Source organism: Bubalus kerabau, chromosome 7 (genome assembly GCF_029407905.1).
Source record: "Bubalus kerabau isolate K-KA32 ecotype Philippines breed swamp buffalo chromosome 7, PCC_UOA_SB_1v2, whole genome shotgun sequence".
NCBI lineage: Eukaryota > Metazoa > Chordata > Mammalia > Artiodactyla > Bovidae > Bubalus > Bubalus kerabau.
The window spans coordinates 77,158,241-77,164,240 of record NC_073630.1 but is presented as its reverse complement, the minus strand read 5'-3'; the positions used below and the strand labels follow the sequence as shown (position 1 = coordinate 77,164,240).

Genomic DNA, 6,000 nt, shown 5'->3' with positions numbered 1-6,000 from the left:
CTGAGATACTCTCTAAAGAAGGTTTGTTTTGACAGAAGTATCACTTTGAAATTTAGAAAGCCAAAATAACCAATAATCATCCTATAACAAGTCAGCTGAAGTCATATATGCATGTCATAGAGATGGCTAATAATCCAAAGTGAAGGAGAACTATGATACAATGCACAGCAATTATCCTAGAAAACAGAAGCAAAAGTACCATATTTGAGATAAATAAAGAGTGGGTTAATAAGGAATGACTTGCATTTATATATTCTACTCCTTCAGAAAAAAAAAAAATGTAGTGATTTCAGTCTTGCTGATACCTTCAATGCACTGACTTTAGGATTTATTAGCACAATATTTTCAAAATAAAAAATACAGATGTGAAGCACGCTTCATATTTTTCTTATAATTGAAAGGAATTTAATAAACTAAATTTCTGTATTTTGTAGCTTTTCCATATTTACCTTCAAATTTATTAAATAAATATTTGAAGTGGTAAACTTCAAATATTTATTCAAGAAATTGGATCCCTACACCACAACAAAAGGAAAAGAGTGTATGGCGGGGAAAGCATAAGGAGGAAAATGGCCTCTCACGTATGCTCTGTAGAAAGGAGAACACTGTGGGGTGAATCACTGAAATTTGCTTGTTCCCCCAGGTTTCCAGGTCTTGCATTAACTCTCTATCAAAGAAGGAATAAAAAGGTCAGAGGCACATTTGTAAAAACCCAGATGTGAGAGAAGGTTTCCTAGATGGGCTAGTGGTAAGGAACCCGCCTGCCAATGCAGGAGACACAAGAGATGCTAGTTCAATCCCTGCGTCAGGAAGAACCCCTGGAGGAGGACATGGCAACCCACGCCAGTATTCTTGCCTGGAGAATCCCATGGACAGAGGAGCCTGGCAGGCTATAATCCATAGTGTCCCACAGAGTCAGACATGGCTGAAGTGACAGAGCATGCACACAGATCTGAGAGAGGAAGTGCCGTGTTCGTAGACTGCCACGCTGTTCAGGATGCAGGAAGTGTCTACTGCAAGGAGGACAGCCACAGAAGGCAGACTGAGAAGTCACGCGTATAAAGAACATCGCATGCTGCCTGAGGAGGCTGAACTTTACACTGAAACAACTGGGACCATTGAAGAGTTTTAGTTAGGGGAATAATACCATCAGCTCTGTGTTCTGGAAAGATCCCTCAGGCTGCAGTGCAGGCAAGATAGAAGGAGCAACACTAGAGGAAGGAAGATCAACTGGGAGGCAATGGCAGTAATCTAGGGGAAGAAATAAAGCTGTTATGAACAAAGTTTATGACAGCAAGGGTGGAGAGAAACAGCTGGCTGTAAGAGATACTGGGAGGTTGAAACTGCCAAACCTGGTGATTGATTGGGCAGCAATGAGGTTGAGGCACTAGAATGACATGCAAGTTTCTCCCTCAGGCAACAGAATAAATAAGGGCACCTGCATTTCCTTTGGAACATTCCAGGGGTTACATCCACAAAGCAGAGAGATACATAGGTTGAGAAATCCACAGAACATCCCAGGCTGGAGACAGAGAGCTCTGTAAAAGACACATTTCTTTTGCAATTCTATAGAATGCGGTTCTATCATTGTATTAATCTCATTATTGAAATTATATGTTTACTGTCTGTCTATCATTCCGTACATTCCCTGGGATTTGGGATCATTTGTATTCATCTTTCTATCTCTGGTGCTCGACAAGCAATTATAAGAATGTTTACCAGACACTGTTTTCACATGAACAAAATTTTTTAATCCTCAAAACAACCTTGTGATGCAGTAGTATTTTTATTCTCATATTACAGAAGAGAACTGAGGCTGAGAATCAGAAAATAAATTTACCAAAGTCCTACTGCTAATAAAGCAGACACTGAACATAGATTGTTACCTTAGGCACACAGTAGGCTCCAATATATGTTTATTTAGTAAACTGACCTGAGGACTGTATGGAAAATATGATAGGGCCCTCCATGCCATTACCTACCTGCAGGGTAAAAGGAAGAAGTACTAGTTAGAGCTTCTCCACTCACTCTTGTGGGTAAGAGAGGTTTTGCCACTTCATCTACCCATACCAACCAGAGCCCTGCCCAGTGCCTCCCTGTTATTGGGAGGTTCTGAGCTACTTGCTTACGTGCTTCAGCCCCTTCCCCAGCTTCTAGTTTTCTTTCAGTCACCTCAGATGAATTTCCTCATCTGTGAGTGAAATACCAGGGAATTGCATTATGGGCCATTTCCAGGATCAATCCTTCCTTTCCTGGTGATTTTTCCTCCTGTGAGCCCCTAGATCTTTATCTACTGGGTAATCAGAGCCATCTTTCTCAGATATAATTATAAGCATACCATTTCTTTAAATCCATCAGTGGCTCATTATTACTCTTAAACAAGGATCCTAGGCCTTCAAAAAGGCCTAGGAAACTATGAAAAATAATTTTTTTCATGCTTATAACCCTTGTGTCTAATAAAGGGTCTGGTGTGTGGAAGGCCCCCCAAAATAAATTGTCTGACTTTCACTTGGTCTTCTTTCTTGGTTAGGCTTCGGGAATTTCTCAGGGCCAGGCCACACCAGTTATCTCCAAAGCAAGCTTTCTCAAATGTGTCACTATAGACATTTTGGACAGAATAGTTCTTTGTTGTTGGCAGCTGCCTTTGTGCACTACAGAGTATTTGGCAGAATTGCTGGCCTCTACACACTGTGTGTGCCAGTAGCCCTGATCCATCTAATCATGACAATCGAAACTCCAGTCATGACCAGATGTCTCTTGGAGTATGGTAGGAGACCAAACTATGCCAACAGAACAAGTGTATCAGGGGCTGAAGCGAGACAGAGGGCAGAGAAAGGGAAGATTAACCTTAGGACAGAGAGCATTTTCTTGCAGTAACTCCCACTGTCTAGACCATTCACAAATTGGTGTTCAGTTATTTTCCTTGACCTGAAATCTGCTTGAACCTTTTTTCTGGATGCTTTCATGTTTCCATTCCTCGTGTGCCAAGCCCTTGACTTTCCCCAGTGATTTCACTTTAACCTCAGAACCATTGTGTTCTCTTGCACTGAATTATGTATTGATCCAATGTCAATCTGTGTGTGTCTCTGTTTGTCTCTGTCTCCCGCTCCACTTCCCTCTCCTTCTACCTCTCTCGCTCTCGCTCTTGCTCTTACTTTCACTCTCCATTTCTTTTTACTCTCTTGTTTCCCCTCAGGTTTATTGGTTACTAATGTTGTTATTGTTGTTGTTAAGTCGCTTCAGTCGTGTCCGACTCTGTGCGACCCCATAGACGGCAGCCCACCAGGCTCCCCCGTCCCTGGGATTCTCCAGGCAAGAACACCAGAGTGGGTTGCCATTTCCTTCTCCAATGCATGAAAGTGAAAAGTGAAAGTTAAGTCGCTCATTCGTGTCCGACTCTTCGCGACCCCATGGACTGCAGCCTACCAGGCTCCTCCGTCCATGGGATTTTCTAGGCAAGAATACTGGAGTGGGGTGTCATCGCCTTCTCCGTTACTAACATTAGCTAGGGTCTTTTTGTTGAGTCTGCAACTCCCCATATTATTTAGCTAATATCACATTGTTGGTGGTGGTTTAGTCATTAAGCTGTGTCCAACTCTTTGTGACCCTATGGACTGTAGCCCACCAGTCTCTTCTGTCTATGGGATTCTCCAAGCAAGAATATTAGAGTGAGTTGCCATTTCCTTCTTTAGGGGATCTTCTCAACACAGGAATTGAACAGGCGTCTCCTGTGTCTCCTGCATTGGCACACAGATTTTTTTTACCACTGAGCCTCCTGGGAAGCCCAATATAATATTACTGTTGCCTTATATACCACATAAAAGCTCAACAGTTGAAAACAGCAACCATTTGTTCTTGTGAATCTAAGGGTCAGAGGGTTGGCTGCTCTAGGCTGGGCTTCTCAGAAGTCTGCTCTGCTCCACTGATTCCTGTAATCCTCCCAGAATTACAGAACTAAGACCTGTTCTTTTCATAGCAAGGGGATAGATAGTAGAACAAGCCCAAATGAGCAAATACTTTTCAAGGCTTCAGTTTCACCACACTTCCTAACATGCTACAGATCAAAGCAAATCATGTGGGCAAACTTGCATAAAGGCCCAGAGAAGCCAATGGCACCCCACTCCAGTACTCTCGCCTGGAAAATCCCATGGAAGGAGGAGCCTGGTGGGCTGCAGTCCATGGGTTCGCGAAGAGTCGGACACGACTAAGCGACTTCACTTTCACTTTTCACTTTCATGCATTGGAGAAGGAAATGGCAACCCACTCTGGTGTTCTTGCCTGGAGAATCCCAGGGACGGGGGAGCCTGGTGGGCTGCCATCTATGGGGTCGCACAGAGTCGGACATGACTGAAGCAACTTAGCAGCAGCAGCAACAGCAGCAGCAGAAGAAACTTCAGTCACAAGGCAAAGGGTGTGGTTGCAAAGAGAGAAAGAACCGGGGCCCTTATTATCTACAACATGCCTCATTTGAATTTTCATTATTTCCAGTCATTTTATCAATCCCTGGAGTCTCATAGATGTGCATTTAAGACTAGGTCTGCTTGTTCTAGCAAATGCGGTCATAAAATAATAGCCCAATGCTCAGACATTAAGCCTTACTTATTAATATTCAAAGCATGTGTTAAAGGCCTACCTATCAACTTTTGATTTATAAATAGGACACATTTGTCCGCTGAGACTGTTGTGTAATTTCACTCAATTTTCAGAATAGATAATGCTTTACTCCTACAGAAAAGGAGTAATTATCACCATTTTTTTAAGCCTTGATTGCACATTTTGCCTTCTCAAATTAGTCACCTTCTGCAAATGGTAAGATTAAGAATGGCAAGAATATATAATACCAACCAAACACATAAGGTCTGCTTTGTTTCGTCTACAGTGTTCTTTTATTACATACAGGAAGGAGGTTTGCAATATATATGGCAATAAAAAGGAAGAGAAAATTACAAGAAATCCCTTTTAACAGATTAATAAAATGTTGTTATGCCATGTAATCCTGTATGTGACACAATGTGACACAAAGATCCTATAACTAAACAGTCCTATAAATAAAAGTCGCTCAGTTATGTCCAATTCTTTGCGACCCCATGGACCATAGCCCGCCAGGCTCCTCTGTCCATGGGATTTTCCAGGAAAGAATACTGGAGTGGATTTCCATTTCCTTCTCCAGGGGATCTTCCCGACCCAGGGATCAAACTTGGGTCTCCTGCATTGCAAGCAGACTCTTTACCATCTGAGCCACCATGGAATCCAAATAAACGTACAACAAATATTAATAATATAATTATTATATTAATTACACTAAGCCCATTAAGATGAAATGGCTTGTTTCCAAATTAGATTCTTGTGTTATTGGCATTCTGGATTATCCAACTTAGAATTCTCATCTGTTGTCCTGATTTTGAAGTTGGAAAAAACTAGCTGGTTAAGCCATTCCCAATCCAGTTGCCTCTGTGAGCCACCAGGCATGCGCCTGGTAATACAGCCACCCACCTGCCCAAGCACGAGCAATGGAAGAATTGCAATCAGCAACCTAGAGGGCTCCAGTGGATACCTGGTTTTTCTTAGGTTTTATCAAATTTATCAAGCTGTCTAAGCAATAGGACTGCTCCATGGAAAGCTAGAATATTATAGAGTTAATACAGACACTTAAATCTTGCTTCCATAGCATCTGCACTTTTGTGTACCCCAGGCACATAAAACTGATCGAGTTCAAACTAAACACAATTCATCATCTTATCAATAAGCCTGCTCTTCTTACTGTGTTGTCTATCTCTACCATCCAGTGCTCAAGAGTAATATTTTTGAATGACTCCTTTTCCTTTAACACCCACTTATACCAATGCTATTCCCAAATACATTTGATTACATTTTCTAAGTATTTCTTTATCTCCCTTTTCTCTCCATCTTACTACCATCACCTTAGCCCAAATCACTATAAGATTCCACTGAGGAACTATAGTACTTTCTATCTTGTCCCCAGCATTAAATCTTGTCTGT

The 6,000-nt window shown here is 41.8% G+C and overlaps 1 pseudogene; it reads left to right on the top strand.

Annotated features, from left to right (window-relative positions):
* The first annotated feature begins 921 nt into the window (after positions 1-921).
* The window catches only part of LOC129657081 (mothers against decapentaplegic homolog 2-like), a 47,183-nt pseudogene continuing 42,104 nt past the window's right edge, over positions 922-6,000 (top strand).